This window comes from Lepisosteus platostomus, chromosome 6, assembly GCF_059453375.1.
Source record: "Lepisosteus platostomus isolate fLepPlt1 chromosome 6, fLepPlt1.hap1, whole genome shotgun sequence".
Taxonomy (NCBI): Eukaryota; Metazoa; Chordata; class Actinopteri; order Semionotiformes; family Lepisosteidae; genus Lepisosteus; species Lepisosteus platostomus.
This window is the reverse complement of record NC_142616.1, coordinates 4,627,034-4,645,742: the sequence shown is the minus strand read 5'-3', so window position 1 is coordinate 4,645,742 and position 18,709 is coordinate 4,627,034. Positions and strand designations below refer to the sequence as shown.

Here is an 18,709-nt window from a genome sequence, read left to right as displayed (position 1 = left end):
AAAAAATAACCTGGTGTATAGAAAATACTGTATTTGGTTAAATAATTGTTCATATTTTTGTTAGCTGTAATATTCTCTTTAATATAATTTAAATGATAAAATTTACATAGTCACTATTCCTGATGTCATCCTCTCCTTGCTGTTATTTCTGAAATATCACACACACTCAGGCCAGGTGAGGAATGAGCCCAGGTCAGGTTTGTACACACTGGACCACAAGGTGAATAAATCACTGCAGACAGGAGTGTGAATGACTGGAGCTTTATTGAGTCTCAGTACAAGTGATCTCTCACAGCAGGCAGAGCAGAGCCAAGAGTCGCAGGGAGAGGGATCAGAGGGGGGAGAGGAACTGTGCAGCAGGTCAGATAATCTGCTCTTGTTACAAACAGAGTCAGATCTGTGAACTGAAGAGCCTGCACTGAGCTTCTGAAGCAGCAGGGGGCGCTGTTCCCCAGCATTAGGTGAAGCTTCAAACACCTGTATTCTTCTCGATCCAGGGCCTGAAGCTGAGCACCCGGGTGAAGACCTCGAGGGTCTTGGGGTCTTCACAGATGACATCACTTCCAAAACTCACAATCCCAACCTGAACCCATTTATGATTATTTTTGCACACCAGAGGACCTCCAGAGTCACCCTGAGAGAGAAAGACAATGACAGTGAGACAGAAGACAATAAGAGAGAGAAATTCATAATGAATGTCTTCTTCAGTAAAGACTAATTCTCCAGGTGCGAGTCTGTGATCGGTGCTGAATGAACTCTTTACATCTAGATCGTTGGGTTCTGTATACAGTAACGTATTGACTTAAATTAATAAATAACAGAAGTAACTTCAAACTAGCAGTATGTTGACTTTCAGGGTAAGGGAAGCGGTTCTTTTGATTAATAAGAATAAATAACAGCTCCATATCTCCCAGTCCTTCAGTGCTCTTGTGTCTTCAGTCAGGGGTTAAAGGTCACTGTGAATCTGGACTCATGAAGACAGTAACTGGCCCAGTTCAGCCCCTGAGAGCCCCAGTCCTTCAGTGCTCTAGTGTCTTCAGTCAGGGGTTAAAGGTCAGTGTGAATCTGGACTCATGAAGACTCCTTGGGGATAAGCTGTATGCATCCACATTCTGCCTTATCAATGATTAGAGCTTCAATGGGTATAGATTTTGTAAGTTAAGAGAATGACAATGTGCTGAATCCAGGCCAGTAATCTACGGTATCTTACAGCACGAGGAACTCAACTCCATTGCTTTGCATTGTCAGCTGTCTCAGTGACTCTGCTCTACTCCAGCTGCCTCAGTTACTCTTGAGCTACACAGCCCCTCAGAGCCCCAGCTTGTAAGTCCTGCGTCTTTTTTCACTTCACCCCCAGTTAGACCACTTCTCTCCACACGTCTGAGCCAAGGAGACAGTCAGATGGGAGATTCCATCAGCTCTCAGTGAAGCGCTCTGAGCACTGGAGATCTCTGTCTAGACTTGTGAAGTTAGACCACAGGAGGACACAAAACAGCTCAGTACAACTTACACAGCAGGGATTTTTTGCTACATTTTCATATCCAGCACATATCACATATCAAGCCAGCAGCCATATCACTCTACAACTCACAACTGGCAACCCACTGGAGCTCAGCAGGTGTGAGCCTGGTCAGTACCTGGATGAGAGACCTCCTGGGAAAAACTAAGGTTGCTGCTGGAAGAGGTGTTAGTGGGGCCAGCAGGGGGAGCTCACCCTGCAGTCCATGTGGGTCCTAATTCACCAGTACAGTGACGGGGACACAACAGGTATACTGTAAACAGGCGCTGTCCTTCGGATGAGATGTAAAACCGAGGTCCTGACTCTCTGTGGTCATTACAAATCTCCCATTGACCCTCAACAATCATGGCCTCCTAATAACCCCCCTCTCTGAACTGGCTTCATTACTCTTTTCACCTCCCCACTGAGAGCTGGTGTGTGGGGAGTGTACTGGTGCACTATGGCTGCTGTAGCATCATCCAGGTGGGGCTGCACACTGCTGGCGGTGGAGGGGTTCCCCATTACCTGTAAAGTGCTCTGAGTGAAGTGTAAGTTGTTATTGTTATTATTATTATAATATAGGTGAAGTAGAGTTGTAGTTACTCACAGTTCTGGGCAGTGTGCTGCAGTGAGAACCCAGCGCCTACTGATCAGGGAGCCACCACATACAAAATACTCTCCAGGTTTCGTGTTGACAGGAGTGATCTGAAGATAAGCCATCCAGGGCCACTCCCTCTGATGCATCCTGACCGCCCACTACAGAGCTCCTGGACAGAGGAGAGCTGGACACAAGAGAGACACAGAGGGGTTCATACAGAACAGGCTTGAGATCAGTCATCCAGGACCACTGTCCCTCCTTCACCCCCTGACTGACCACTACAGAGCTCCTGGACAGGGGAGAGCTGGACACTGGAGAGACACAGAGGGGTTGTCATGATGGGTAGTTTTAACACACTCCCTTGTGTTTTAGTTGGTCTAGTAATTTTGAGACACTCCCTGGAGTAAGCTAGTGCGTGAGATCGCAGGTGGTTGACCCGTGAGCGAACTGCTGACTGCCCTTGTGTTGGGGTTGTATATATAAATGAACCTCAAAGCGGTGCAGCTGCAGTAAACACGGGTCGGGAAAGGAATTGCAGCAAACTAAAAGAAGGAAGAAAACTCCGGTGAAAGTGGAGAAGTTCCAGCCGCCCCCAGTCTGCAGTCCTCAGGTAATACTGCTGGAAACTGGAATCGATTTAAACGGCGATTCGAAGTGTATTCATCGGCAATTGTTGCGGATAAAAGAAGTGATAAAACGAAAGCGTCCATTTTATTACATATAATCGGGGAGGAAGCGCTGGAGGTTTAGAACAGCTTTCAGTCTGAAGCCCGAGAACACGTGAAGTTAGAAGTTATACTGGATACGTGTGAAAATACTGCCTTCCGAAACGATACATGACTTATGAGAGACAGATTCTCCACTTGTACACAGAAACCAGGTGAAACGATGGATCAATATCTAACTGAGTAGTGAACACGGAGTAAAACGTGAGTGTGGTGAGTTCACAGAACCTGTAATAAAAGATCATGCACTCAGGGGAAGGTTGCTAAGAGAGTAAGATTTGGATGTGGAAAAAGCCGTCCGAATATGCAGGCGGCCGAAGCAGTAAAAGCGATGTGCAGGAAGAAAACTGTACGCGTGGTGACCAAAAAATGAAATCAAAAAGCATGCAATTACTGAGAGAAATAAAACGGTAATAAACAAACGCATACACAAAGCGTGCATGTGGACGTAGCGGATTACAGCTCTCTCCTAGACAGTGCCCAGTTTATGGGAAAGTTTGTAAGAAATGTCGAAAGCTCAGCCCCTTTGCACGCTGCTGTACAGATCCAGCTATTCCGAATGAGCGAGGGAGACTGCAGTAGTTCACTCCAGCGGCTGCCAGATACTGCAGGAGACCGCAGCTATTTAGAAATTCAGTCGTGTGTAAAACTCATGTAGAAGACACAGGGTAATCATATTCCAAATAAAGATAAAAACATTCAGGGCTGGCTTAGAGAGTCTACTTATCAAGAGACCTGGACCCATCGGAGGGGAGGAACAGATTATAGCGAGTTTGTAAAATTGCAGACTGGGATATATTTGAGCTCATCAGAGAATGCCTTGACTGAAACAGACCCAATTGGGTGAGTACAGTGCCTTACAAAGGTATTCAGACCTTGTACAGCTTTAATTTTTAATGCATTGCTCCAAAGCTTGCAGTTTATGGCACTCGGAAGTAGGGATTAATATTTCTTATTTGTTCATCAGTTGGAAAGTTGTATTTATTATACTTCGTCTTCTGTTGTTTAACAACACCTTTTCCAGAACTGTAATCCTAATTATGACAAAATAAGCTGGTAGATATAAAGCTACCTTATAATTAGAATTTGGTGTTAACTGGGCTAACTGAGGAAATGAGGACAGCCCTTTTAAAGTTCAGAATGAATGAGTGGAGTGAATATTAAGTGTGAATGGTGCAGGAGTTTGAAGTGGTAGATACAGACATGCAGTGTTTCAGTGGAACACTGATGGAAAAGGAAGGAAGGGAGGGAGAAGCACATGTGATGCAGGTGAAACAGATTTAAAGCTGAATCCCCAAAAGACAAAGAAATATCTGCTTTATCTGCAGGTTGAAGCTTGGCGAGGGCCAACACCCCTCCAACTGGATGCCAACATTTGGGAAGGAGAGAGCAGACTGAGCTGTGACAACATGACTGTATTCACGTTTCAGGGGTATTAAAGAAATAGACAACATGGGGTGGTGGAGCTGAGCAGCCCTGGCAGGTGAGGAAGAAGAGAAGAGGGGAACGGACACAATGGTCTTGAGGGATGCAGGCCCACTGCATCACAGGTGGGGAAGAGAAGGGCTGGCAGGGACTGACCAAAATCAAGCAGTCAGGCCATTTGGGGTGTTGCTCTCTCAGTTTTATAGCAGTTCCCTATGGTTAGGTTCATGAAGAAAGGGGGTCACAAGGTCCAGGGGACAGGCCACCTGATTAGTCTGGGGTGCATGGGGTGCTGACAGATTGACAGGAAGGAGACACAGCAATAAACAGTTGTGCTACACCCTCAAGGCTCACTGAGTGGAGGGGTCGGACCAGCGATGTCTGGTCAGGGAGCTCCAGCAAACAGGTCCAATGAGGGGGCCCAGAAGCTGGTAGATTCAAGGCACATGCCCTAGTGGGGGGTCTCTTCCCAAGACCTGACCAGGCATTTGCTGTCAACTCAATCTCCTGGGAAAACCCTAACGGAAGTAATCTGGGTGCAATAGGCACTGGATACCCAGTGTCCCCCTTGGAACAACCAGAGGACATATCTGCCAAGAACGGGTCACACTGGTGCCAGTCCTCTAGCTCCCTTTCAGCTTCTGGAGCCTCGGGGTGACACATCCATGGGCTGAGCTCCCAGTCAGAGACCAAGAACTTGAGAGTGCAGGAGAGAAAAGGGCTCTGCTGGGGCACTGGAAGGTGGCTCAGGTATGGAAAATGACTAGGTGACCAAGACAACCTGGGAAGGAGAGAGCGGAGAGGGAGAAACTGAGGAAGTTTGTGGCTCCAGAATGTGTCCTGGATGGAGAGTGCTGCCCAGAGTGAAGTCATGGATTGATAGGAATAAGGGGACAGCAGAGAATATTCCAGGAATGAGTGCAAAGACTTGGAGCCACCGTGCAGAGTAAAGACTGAAGAGACTGTGAAGGGACAGTAGTGCCGGGGAGGGAGTGGGAGAAGAATCATGAGGAAGCGCTGCAAGAGAGGTGCCTCAGGAATATAAAGGAAAGGGAAAATAATTGAGGTCCTAATAGATCATTAGATGGGATCAGCTGAAGAGGATCCGGTCAGAGTGGCAAACCCAGGATATCCGTCATTCCTTATAAGAACGCTTCAGTCTTCCAGGGCAACGATGGGCCCAGAGACACAGCAGAGCTGAAGTCATAATGGGGAAAGCAGAAGAGTGAAAGAGGGCAGGAGACAGCCGTGGGCGTTCCACACTTCCAGGGAGAACTGGAAAAAAGAGCAGACAGCTGAGATGCAGGTGCTGGGTAGTGGGTAATGAGGCAGGGGCCAGGGAGAACAACTGCCGATTACACTCGATTCATCTCGCGGTCCGAGTCTGTTGGGCCTCTATGTTGAGAGTTGCAGTTAGCACCTATCGGCTCTGGGTCTTAACATTAACATAAACAACTCTTTTGCCATAGAATAGAATACTGGCGAGACTGAATCACAGATAAGGAAAATAATTAAAATGTACTGATAGCGAGGCCCTGCTGTACTGGTCTGTATGGTACAGAGGAAAACGGATCACCAATGGAGTTGCTAACAAAAGATCTAACTGATCATGTAAAAGTTGGCAATAATTCTTCTGCTCAGACGGGAAATTATTGGAACGTTTATGTTGCATCTGTCACAGACCCATCACAGAGCACAATTCAACCCTGTATTGATTACAAGATGTTTAAAAACATCTATGAATCATATGCACTATATGCATACATCATCGAACAACATAGGTAGGCTCCCGGTATTTTGCAGTTCACTGCTTTATCATGAACACTGGACGCAGCTGTCTCATTCACAGATATGTGCAGCTATTAACTCACTGGGCAGTGCATCAGAACTGGGAGAAGTAGTTGTATCAGCATTGGAGGGAGCGGGGGTCACTGGTGCTGTAGTAGTAGAGGGCGCAGGGGTCACTGGTGCTGTAGTAGTAGAGGGAGTGGTGGACAGTGGTCACTGGTGCTGTAGTAGTAGAGGGAGTGGTGGACAGTGGTACTGTTGTTGTAGTAGAGGAAGCAGTGGACACTATTTCAGTAGTTCCTGTAGTGAAAGAAGTGGTCACTGGTCCACTAGAGGTACTGAACTGAGTAGTGGTTACTGGTAAGACAGCTGATGCATAACATGTGGAATTCACACTGTATTGCACAAAGTCTGTACTGCTTGAACCAACTTGGTCTTGAATCCAGGATTTGTAATTGGACACTCCTGTAAGAACCAATAAATATTTGGGACAAGCGTTTCTAAAATCTACAACTCCAGCCTGAATCCAGGAAGACTCCTGTTTACACACCAGTGGACTCCCTGCGATTCCAGGAATGGACAAAGCTAAAACCTAAAATGAGAGAGGAAAAAAAATAATTAATTCAAACCTTGGTACTACAGTACATTGCACTGAGAAATATGCATAAGTACAGAATTACTGAATGAACACTTCAATAAACTAACACTACATTGCAAAAAAGAGGTTAATAGACAAACTGACTCTATGGAGAGTACAGTTAATTACCAAAGAAATTAGAATCAGACATATTGACTAGATACCACATTGAATTAATGCAGAGAGAGAGGGGTTAATAAAGACACACTGACTGAACACTCCAGTACATTAACACTGCACTGAGAGTGAGAGGGGTTAATACAGACACACTGACTGGACACTCCAGTACATTAACACTGCACTGAGAGAGAGAGAGAGGGGTTAATACAGACACACTGACTGGACACTCCAGTACATTAACACTGCACTGAGAGAGAGAGGGGTTAATACAGACACACTGACTGGGCACTCCAGTACATTAACACTGCACTGAGAGAGAGTTCAATCAAACTTTGACAGAAAAAAGAAACAAAAGTATTAATCAAGAATTAAGAAAATAAAATCATAAGTTGAATAATACTCTTTCATTATTTACAGTCCTGCACAGGACATTTCCAAAACACCAAAGCTTTTCAAACGTTCCGAGGTCATTATGAGATTATAAAACAAAAATTCTAACGATATCCTGCTCTTCACCAACCCTTCAAACACCCTCAGCAAGTGTGCAGACCCGGAACCAGAGATCTTATTTTTCCGAGTTTTGTAGATGGTGAGTTTGGCCTGGCCCAGCAGAAAATTGGTGAGGAGGGTCTGAGTTTTCCGTTTTTTCGTATGACCCACCCCAAACACGAAAATAACGTCATTGAAGACCAGGCCAAGGTATGTGAAGAGTCGAATCAGTACGGCATACATGGGCGAGAGGCGGGGGCAGGCGCTGTAGCAGTGGAACACCGTCTCCCTCTGAGCGCAGAAGGGACAGCCGTCAGACACCCCCGGGTTCAGAACCGACACAAACGAGTTGACCCCCAGGATGGTGTGCAGGACCCTCCATTGCAGATCACTAGCCCTCTTGTTGAGGGGAAATCTGTAGAGGCTACCCCAGGCAGGCCGGATGTCATCCGGCAATCCCAGACGAGCCCTCCAGGGAGTGTCGGGGAGCGCGGACAGCTGGGCCTGGTGTCTAGATGTTATGACTAGTCTGTACAGACATTTCCCCCCAACACCAGCTAGAGACCTCTCCTCTGAAGCAAGGGGCTCAAGGAGAGATCCCGTCGGTCCGGGACTGAGCGCAGGAGACACTAGCAGACCAGGGAAAGGAGGCTGTGTGGTTGGAAGGCGATGGTCCTCAAACAGACCCTGGACCAACAGCATCTCCTCGAGAGGCAGAGCAGAGCGAAGCTGACTAAGAAACCTGTCTACACATTGCCGCGAGTGTAGTCCCAGGGCGTCGCACGTCCACTCCACTCCACGCTGCGCCAGCAGCCCTGATCCATGTCCAGCAGGTGGTGGAGCTTTGTGATGTTGGCGTGGACCAGTCTGCTGGTAAAGTCCAAGGAGCGGCCCGGTTGTGTGTCCATTCGTGGATTGTGTATTAACGGTTCTCTGAGTGTCCAGTATAGACTGGGCCACTCCTCTTCTCTCTGCACGCGCAGATGCCGCCAGGCCTCCAGGAGACTGCGCTGGAAAGGCGCCAGTGGAGATAGGTCAACCCTGCTGGTGTCCATCAGGAAGAGCACACAGTCGAGCCCGAGGTGTCCTGCTCGACGCAGCAGGGTGAAGGTCAGCTCCCTCCAGGACAGCGAGGCCGGGCCGAACAGCAGCTTCTGCACTGCCTGCAAGCGAAAGGCGTCCTCCCGGCTCCGGATGTTGATAAGTCCTTGCCCTCCGTCCTCTCTGGGCAGATAGAGGACGCCCCTCCGCAGCCAGTGCAGTCCGTCCCAGAAGAAGTCGAGGAGCGTGGCCTGCTCCAGGCACACCAGGCAATGCCACAACATCGAAGCCACCAGGGTGTTGACAATCAGAACCCGGCCTCTGTAAGAGATCTGGGGGAGCAGCCAGCGCCAGGAGTCCAGACGACCTTTCACTTTTTTGAGGAGCCCCTCCCAGTTCTTTTTCACGCTGGCCTTGTCCCCCAGGTGCACCCCCAGGTATTTGAGTCCCCCTCTGGTCCAGCTGAGCCTCTCTGGCAAGACTGGGGGACCCATCTCGCTCCACTCCCCCAGGAGTAGGGCGCTACTCTTGGCCCAGTTTACTTTGGCTGATGATAGCCGCTGGAAATCACTCAAAGTTGTCTGTAGCGCCCTGACATCCTGTTCTCCTCCGACCACGACCATGATGTCATCAGCGTACGCCGAGATCTTGACAGTGGAATCGGGGCAGCCCGGGATGGACAGGCCCCTGATGACCCGGCGCAGCTGATGTAGCAGAGGCTCAATGGCAAGGGAGTAGAGCATTCCTGAGAGTGCACAGCCCTGCCTGACTCCCCTCCGCACTGGAAACGGAGCACTCAGCCCTCCGTTGACCTTTAGCACACTGAAGATGTCACTGTACAGCACCTGAATCATGGCAACAAAGACGGGGCTGAACCCGAAGGACCTCATGGTCCTCCACAGATACTGATGTTCAACCCTATCAAAGACCTTTTCCTGGTCTAATGACTATTAGACCAGTATCTAAACCCAATAGGCTGGAGGTGGCCAAAACATCTCGAATCAAAAATATGTTATCAAAGATTGACCTTCCGGACACGCAGTCCGATTGGTCGGAGTGCACCACGGACCCCAGCACCACCCTCAGCCTGTTGGCCAGAGCCTTGGACAGGATTTTATAATCCACACACAGCAGGGCAACAGGTCTCCAGTTCTTAATGTCACACAGGTCCCCTTTCTTAGACAGCAGGGTGACAACAGCTCTCCTGCAGCTCAGTGGCAGGTCCCCCTGCTCCAGACTTTCCAAATATACATCCAGCAGGTCAGGTCCCAGCACAGCCCAGAAGGCACAATAGAATTCAGCTGGAAGGCCATCGAAGCCAGGGGTCTTGCCATTGCTCAAGCCACTGAGTGCAGTGGAGAGCTCCTCCAGGGAGAGAGGCCTTTCCAGCCCTGCCCTCTCCTCTTCGGGGACCTGTGGAAGGTCGTCAAGGAACCTGCGTGTGCGGACCGAGTCCTCACTAACCTCGATGGAGAAGAGCACTTTGTAGAACTGCACGGTCCTCTTCTGGATCTGCCCGGCCTCGTGCAGCTCCTGCCCTGTCTCCGAGTGGATTTGCCGACTCAGGCCCGGTTTCTTTTCAAGGCCGAAGAAGTAGCGAGTCGAAGCGTCTACCTGTGATGCACTCTGAACCCTAGAGACGATGCTGTAATGATGTTTACGGCAGTAGAATCGGTCTAGCCTGGCCAGAGAGAGGGTATTCCCCCCCTGACCTGGGCCCAGGTGTACTGCCTCTTGTCCCCATTACATCTCCTCCAGATGTCAGTGAGGTCAGACTTGACGAGGATCCTGCGCAGCTCCCTGGCCGACGGGCCATGTGGCTCTGCGTGATTCCTGTCCAGTGTGCTGTTCTCTGTGCAGTTGAAATCCCCCCCCAGGAAGACCAGCTCTTCAGGCTGGCAGGTCGCCAGTGCAGTCTCAAGCTCCCTGAAGAGGGTGACCCTCTCCCCGCCGTCGGTGGGTGCGTAAACGTTAATAAAAACAAGGTTTTCTTCCCGAGAACTACTCGCACGAGTAGCAGGCGACCCTTCACCACCTCCTGCACGGCGATAGAGAGGGGCTTGAACCCCACAGCGCTCACAGGGGACCCGTGACTGTACACGATGTCCCCCTGCCACTCCGCTGCCAGGCGATGATGTTGGAGCTGTCAGTGTGGGTCTCCTGCAGGAAAATCACCTGCAGGCTCTTTCCTTTGATGACCTCCAACACTGCAGCTCGCTTCAAAGCCCTCCTGCACCTATTGGTGTTCAAACTCCCTCTTCTAATGTCGCCCATGTTTGCGGAAAACAAAAAAAGAAAGAACATAAAACACGAACAGACATGTAGCGCACAGACGGATTGTGATGTGACGTGAGAGACAGGACTCATTCGTGCTGAGGTGCGTTCCGCTGTCCTGCCCTGATCTTACCTACCTCTGCAGCTCCCCTGCTCCGCCAGCGCTCGTATCTTGTTCTCCGGTGTGGGGGGCTCCCTGCTCTTCCGAGGGCTGCGGTGGTCCACTCTTTACTGTCTGTTCTCCTGCTTGGGACACCACCGGCTTGGGCTCACCTGCTCCCTCCAGCAATCTCCTCTCCTGCACCCCGGTCTGTGGGCTCTGACTCGCTGCTGCCTCCCTGCGCTGCTCCGCTCCTCGCTGCCTGACGCTGTCTGCTGGGCTCCTGTTCGCCCTGGGGCTGAGGCCTGTCTCGTCCTCCACCTCCGGGCAGTTCTTCACCACATGCCCCTCGCTCCCGCACCTGAAGCACTTCATCGATTCCGAAGTCACGAATACAACGTAGTCACAGCTGTCAATCCGAAATTTAAGAGCCACATTGATCTCTTCTGTGGGTTTTTTTAAGATGACGTAGATTTGTCTCCTGAAAGAGACGACGTGCTTCAGCTGTGGTGCCCTGCAGCCCAGAGGGACCCTCCTGATCGGAGAGACCACCTGTCCGTACCGGGACAGCTCCCTCTCTAGCAGCTCGTTCCTCATGAACGGAGGCCTGTTGGAGAGGGTGATCTTTCGAGCCGGGCTGCGAGAGGCAGAACCAGGGTGAAGGTGCCGTCCAGGACGACCCCCTTCTCCACCAGGGTGTTTGCCAGATCGGTAGATTGCAGGAAAATGACTATCCCTCCACTCATGCGGAAAGCGGACTTGACGTTCCTGCAGCCCACAACCTCCCTGAGTTGGTCCCTGGTCTGGTTATCAAGCTGTACTGTGGAATATAGAAGATGTGTTGTGAAATGCACACTAATCCCACAATAGTTGTTCTTTATCATTTGCTGGTGTAGCATTTTGCTGTCGATACCTCATTATTATGTTTTATTTTTATTTTCATCACCTCCCCCTAAATAACAGCAATAACAATAAGATGCGTAGAGAAGAAAGATCTACTTCAGATACCGTGCATGATTTGTCCTTTGGAGTCTCTCCAGTGCAGATCATTGTCTCTGTTACCAATTTATAATTATAGATCGCATTGGTCTGATTCATACAGTCTGTGATCTCAATGATGGGCAGCTGGACCTGCTGTAGGGTCTTGTTCCCTGACAGGGATGCTGTTGAAAGAAACAGATTCTCAGTGTCCTTCCCTCAGTGACAGATTCTCCCAGCAGCTCTACAGTGTGGAGATCCTGAGGTCTCACTCCTCTTGGTTCAGAGCCCCATCTCTGCCTCTCCTCAGGGTCTCAGACACTCAGCAGGATGACCATGGGCTCATGGGCTCACAGGTGTGTGACACAGGGACAGGTGGAGACCTGCTGTAGAGCCCTGAAGGACCCAGTGGTACAGCTGTGGAGTGAGAGTGTGCTGCAGCAGTGTGCTGTGTGGGAGCTGATGGAAAGTGACCAGGAGACAGACGACAAGAGTGACTTGTGTCACTTCTGACCCCCTGTCTGCTGGCAGAGATCAGTGCCCACAGGAGGCAGAGTCAGACACAGGGGCTGCTGAAGGGGATTGAACTGAGGCTCGTTCCTGACAATCAGAGACAGGAGGGCTTGATGCAGAAGGAAATCAAATCTGAATGAAATCTGCTCTGTGGAAGGACACGGGAGTATTAGATTAACCAAGGCTGTATGCAGAGCCAGGGAGACAGCATCATCCACTGATCTGTTGTTCTGGTAGGCGAACTGCAGGGGGTCCAGGGACTCTGTGATGGAGGAGTTGATGTGTGACAACACCAGCTTCTCCAGGTATTTCATCACCACAGATGTTAATGCTACTGGGCGGTAATCATTCAGGCATGTCACTTTTGTCTTTTTGGGGGTTGGAACAATAGTGTTTTTTTTAAAGCAGGTGGGGACCATGGACTGTGACAGGGAGGAGTTAAAGATGTCTGTAAACACTGTGGTCAGCTGGGCTGCACATGTCCTCAGGACGCGAGGTGGTATCCCATCAGGCCCTGCAGCCTTACGGAATTTCACCCTGCTCAGAGTCTTCTGCACGTCCTGCTCTGAGAGTTTCAGAACAAACTCGCCCTGCACACTTGGGGTCTTCTCAGCAGTGCCCGTGTTCAGAGCATCAAAGCGGGCATAGAAGTGGTTCAGCTCGTCAGGCAGGGATGCGTTGTTCGTGTCAATCTCCTGGCTGCAGCCCCTGTAGCCTGTGATTGACTGTAATCCCTGCCACAGCCTCCGGGTGTCAGCGCACTGCATTTCAAGCCGCACTCTGTAGCTCCGTTTGGCGCGTTTTATGGCTTCTTCTAATGCATACCGTGATTTCTTGTACAGCTCTTCGTCCCCCGATTTGAACACGGTGGATCTATCTTTTATTTTATTGCGAATGTCTTGGTTGAACCACGGTTTCTGATTGGGAAATGACCTAATTTTAATTTCTGGTACACAAACGTCGGTGCAGTATTTAATATAGCTGGTGACCGCGTCCGTATACTCATTTAAATCTGTGTCGGGAGCTCTGAATGCGTCCCAGTCTGTACTATCAAAGCAGTCTATTAACTTGCTTTCCGCCTCCTCAGACCAACAACGCACTGACCTGTTCGCAATGGGGGAGGTCTTCAGCTTCTGTTTGTACTCAGGAAGCAACAGGAGAGCGATGTGGTCCGACTTACCGAAACTCGGTTTGGGAAGCGCTTTGTATGCCCCTTTTATTGTTGTGTAGCAGTGGTCTAAAATATTGCCTCCTCTTGTCGGTACAGTGACATGCTGAATGTATTTTTGCAGAACTTTCCTCAGATTGCAGTGGTTGAAGTCCCCAACTACAATTGAGACGGCTTCTGGGTGGGAGTTTTCGTGCTTGTTGATAATGTCGTGGAGTTCGCTATGTGCCGCTTCCACGCAGGCTTGAGGTTGAATGTAAACGATTGTGATAATAGTGGCGGAAAACTCCCTCGGCAAATAGAAGGGTCGACATTTTATGGTCAGGTGTTCTATATTCGGCGAGCAGGATTTAGAGATTACCTTCATGTTGGTACACCATTTGCTGTTGACCAGGAAGCAAACGCCTCCGCCTTTGTGTTTGCCGGTTGCTTGGTGGTTTCTGTCCATGCGGTAAACGGTGAACCCCTTTGGCTGGATGGCGGTGTCCGGGATACATGCATTCAGCCAGGTTTCAGTGAAGGCATAAACACAGCAGTCCCTCAGGTCCCTTTCCGCGTTGATCCGACAATGTAGCTCATCTATCTTATTGTCCAGTGACTGAACATTAGCTAACAAAATAGACGGCAGTGGTGGTCTGTGCGGACGCCTTCGTAGTCGCGCTAGCACGCCGCCTCGTCTTCCCCGGCGTCTGCTGCCCTCCTGTTGTTGTTGTTCGCCGCATCTTTGTCCGATCCAGCAGGTGGGGTCCGGTACGTGAAAAAAGTTGTTTGATGACATTAAGGAGTCTGTCCTCAGGTTTAAAAGCGTTTGTCTATCATAAGTAATGACAGACATTGAGCGTCCAACACAAAACAAGAGTATTAACGTATAAATAAACATTAAAACAGACACACAATGAGAGAGCTTTCTGTAAACCGTCGCCATCTTTCCGGCGCCCGAAGATCAGTGTCCACAGGAGACAGAGGCAGAGGCAAAGGCAGAGACGGGGTCTACTGAAGGGGATTGAACCGAGGCTCATCCTGGACAATCAGAGAGAGGAGATTAACCTACTGTCTGTCATGTTGGCCCAGCCCGTGAGCCAGCAGCTGGTGCATCTGTGGAAGGAGCTGTTGGTGTCGGCCAGACAGATGGGCTGGATGTAGTCAGTGAAGTTCACAGGGCTGCTCAGCTTCAGCAGGGCGATGTTATCATAAAAAATATAGGAAGTGTAGGGGTAAATAATGATCGTCTGGACCCCTCTGGTCACTTCGTGAGGATTCATGCCCAGCTGTGTCTGTCTGCCCAGGTACACTGTCCACAGACTGGGATTGGTACTGCTCCTGGAGATAGAGAGGGGGGTCATCAGTGTCAAAGACACGTGTGTTATAATGTGTAAACTGGTTCATTGCTCATTGCTGTTCTGTTTCATTTCATTGGATTTGTCATTGCTGTGGCACTTCCTGTAATCAGTGATTCTCAGCCACTTGTACATCAAACTTAACATAAAATACTGAGAGGCGATGAAACTCATTCATCAGATGTATCTCTGAGCAGATATAGAGAAGATGTCTTCTAGTTCTTTAACCATAGAAGCAACCTGCAGCTGTCAGCACCCAGTCGCCGTTGATCAGTGAGCCTCCACACCAGTATTGACCTTTCCAGTGCAGGCTGGCCTGCCAGGGCCAGGACCCCTCCTGGGCAGAGTCTCCCTGCAGGACACTGAAACTCAGGGGTGCCTGGCTGCAGGCTGGAGAGACAAGAGACAGAGAAGAGACAGGAGTCCTCAGGTGTGTGTGTGTTTGTGTGTGTTTGAGACAACTGGAGAGACAGGAGTCCTCATCTGTGTGTGTGTGTGACAACAGGAGAGACAGGAGTCCTCAAGTGTGTGTGTGTGTGTGTGTGTGTGTGTGTGTGTGTGACAACAGGAGAGACAGGAGTCCTCAAATGTGTGTGTATGTGTGTGTGTGTGTGTGACAACGGGAGAGACAGGAGTCCTCAAGTGTGTGTGTGTGTGTTTGACAAGAGGAGAGACAGGAGTCCTCAAGTGTGTGTGTGTGTGTTTGACAACAGGAGAGACAGGAGTCCTCAGGTGTGTGTGTGTGTGACAACAGGAGAGACAGGAGTCCTCAGGGGTGTGTGTGTGACAACAGGAGAGACAGGAGTCCTCAGGGGTGTGTGTGTGTGACAACAGGAGAGACAGGAGTCCTCAGGGGTGTGTGTGTGTGTGTGTGTGTGACAACAGGAGAGACAGGAGTCCTCAGGTGTGTGTGTGTGACAACAGGAGAGACAGGAGTCCTCAGGTGTGTGTGTGTGTGTTTGACAAGAGGAGAGTCCAAGGTTCTTGAGTGCAAGGTTGTACCAACAACCATACCACCAGTGAGAATACTCTACATCAAAATCTTGCAAAAAAACTGGCAACATTTGCTTTCCATATTCCAGCTCTTTCATTCCAGCACTGTAACATCTGTTGCACCTTCACATACCCTGCCTCCGTCATGGCACTCAAATTCAATTTCCAGTCGATAATACTGACAAGGTATTGTCACAGCAGCGCAGCTCGAGACCAGAGGGAGTGGCTCGAGTGTCTCAGCCCCCTGTTCCGAGGACTGAGAGGGAAGACAGACCAGCACAGGGAGAGACTCCTAAATGGGCAGCAGCCCTGGAAACAGAGCCCAAGCACTGGTGCCAGAACAGAATGAGCTCTGGGTCTGGTTTGAGAGAACGGACTGGTGAAACAGGTTTAATAGGGGGAATTGTCTATGTATTGCTTCAGTTGTAGGTTAGTCTTTTACTCAAGGTCGGATTTTCTTGAATTAGATTAAAGGTTGGACTACATTAGGATTAGATTAGGGACCGGTGGGACTAGGAAATCATTTTTTGGCTTTATACTCGAAATTAGGGTTATTATTTTTCTTCTCTAAAAAGACTCCTGTAATCAGCAAGCTTATTGTTCTCTCTCTTCGTGTGCTCGCTTAGCCCTCCTTAGTATCGCCATCGGAATCCTGTACTGCTGCAAATCTTGATCCCTACAAGGCTTCTAAATTAAGAGTTCTTTTTTTTTGTTAACATGTTAAACCTCCCATTTACATCACAGAATAGACCAAATTTCCAGGCCTGCGCAGCGCCATGTTCTGCAATTCAGAGCAAGGCAACAAAACCTCCGGTGAGGTGAAGCAGCCCTCTGACGCTGTAAACAAGCAGGCTTGTGAAAACTCCTCTTTCAATCCAATAGACATATTACTCTCAATTTCGAGACAAATACTCCTCACTTGTTAACTCGCCTGTAGATCACAGTGGAACATTTCTAGAGTGAAATGTCTCCTGCACAGCCTGTACTTACTCGCTCGTCCATCACATCACATCAGTCATTACAGAGACTAGTGAGCAGGAAGGGCCTCTTCACATCACAGTACATCAGTCAGTACAGGGCCTAGTGAGCAGGAAGGGCCTCTTCACATCACAGTACACCAGTCAGTACAGGGCCTAGTGAGCAGGAAGGGCCTCTTCACATCACAGTACACAGGCCATATCAGCAGTTTGCAACAAAATGGCGACCATACAGTGCTTTCACAGAGTTCACGATTTTGTGCCCAGTTTGAAATTTGTACAATTATATTATAGCACCAATGAATTTATTTTGTTACCATTTTTACCAGAGTTAATAAACTGTCTCTCCCATTTAACAGTCACAGGCCTTAGGACATGTCTTCTTAAATCAATTACAACTCTGTTTATTTTGTATGTGTTTAAGAACAGTGGACACTAATTGCAGAAATGAAAACTCAGTAGATTAATGCTTCTGGGGCATTAATTTCACAGCCCTCCAGGTGAGAGAGATTCTCCTCCTTCACCACCTAACCTGAACTGCAATTGAAGCCAGCAGCCTCTCCCGACTTGTCTGTTCGTTTTTGGCATTTCGTTTTAATTTTTTTGGAGCACAGATGTGTTATTTGTCTTTGAATTCATTCAACTGTTTGGACATCCTGACAATGTGTTGTTTGTTTTTACCTTGATGGAAAACAACAACACGATCAAATCTGATACCAATACAACTAATATCTATGAATAAATACAATAATACAATAAATACAATACATTCTTAGATTTCTTTAGTTCTAAGATTGACAACATCCGGCATCACATTCTCTCCACTATGCCTATCATTTCCATACCTCCTCCCTCCTCATCCAACTTCTCTGGTTCCCATCTCTCCAGCTTCTCTGTTCTTGACTTGGCACCCCACAACAAACTAGTTACACGCATGAAACCCACCACATCTATTTTTGATCCCATTCCCACCACTTTATTCCAGTCCTGTTTCTCTTCTCTCTGTCCCATTGTCCTCAATATTATACATGAATCCTTGAGCACTGGCATTGTACAGTACCAACGATCCTCAAAACTGCGGCCATTACCCCCGTGCCAAAAAACCCTAACATGGCTCTCGACAATCTCAACAACTTTCACCCCATCTCCAACTTACCCTTTCTCTCTAAAATTCTAGAACGTGCTGTCACACTTCAGTTACATAACCACCTCATGACAAACAACCTTTTCGAACCCCTCCAATCTGGCTTCCGTCAACTTCATAGCACAGAAACTGCCCTGGTCAAAGTCACCAAAAAACTCCTAATAGCTTCTGATTCTGGTTCTCTTTCCATACTCATCCTTCTTGATCTCAGTGCTGCCTTTGACACTGTTGACCATAACATCTTACTTTCTCGTCTCGATACTGTGTTTGGAGTTTCTGACACTGCCCTCAAATGGTTTAAATCTTACCTCACTGATCGCTGTCACTTTGTCTCTCTCAATGGGTACAGGTCTGAAATTGGTCTTGTCAAGTCTGGTGTCCCCCAGGGCCCAATACTGGGCCCCTTGCTCTTCAGCATTTACATGTTCCCATTTGGTCAGCTTTCATTTCTACGCTGACAATACTCAAATATACATCCATACCAAACCTGACACTGATGTGGCTGTCCCTATTCTATCTAATTGCATCTCTGACATAAAAATTTGGATGACTCAAAACTTCCTTCATCTTAACTGCGAAAAGACTGAAGTCATGCTTATTGGTACCCCCCATCAACTTCGTAAAGCCAGTCCTTTTACCCTGTCTGTAGATGGCTCTGTACTTGAGCTTCAATCAAAATTGAAAAACCTTGGGGTTATATTCGATTCTGGCTTAACATTTGACCCACATGTGTAGCATACTGTCAAAACATCTTTTTTTCACCTTAGAAATATGGCAAGACTACGCCCTATGCTATCATTAACTGTTGCTGAAAAACTGATCAACATACTTGTATTCTCTCGAATTGACTACTGCAATGCTCTACTCGCTGGGGTATCTAAATCTACTCTGAACAAGCTGCAGT

At 48.6% G+C, this 18,709-nt stretch overlaps 2 protein-coding genes across 2 annotated transcripts in view; one reads left to right on the top strand and one right to left on the bottom strand.

Moving 5' to 3' along the window:
• LOC148659677 (fructose-bisphosphate aldolase A-like) overlaps nt 1-18,709 on the bottom strand; it is a 91,336-nt gene that overhangs the window by 5,066 nt on the left and 67,561 nt on the right. The gene's annotated exons all lie outside the window — the stretch shown is intronic.
• LOC148659678 (uncharacterized) overlaps nt 2,691-18,709 on the top strand; it is a 74,898-nt gene continuing 58,879 nt past the window's right edge. Inside the window, exon 1 of the mRNA XM_088637416.1 lies at nt 2,691-2,706. The gene's annotated coding sequence lies outside the window, so the exon portion shown is untranslated. The remainder of the gene's footprint in view (nt 2,707-18,709) is intronic.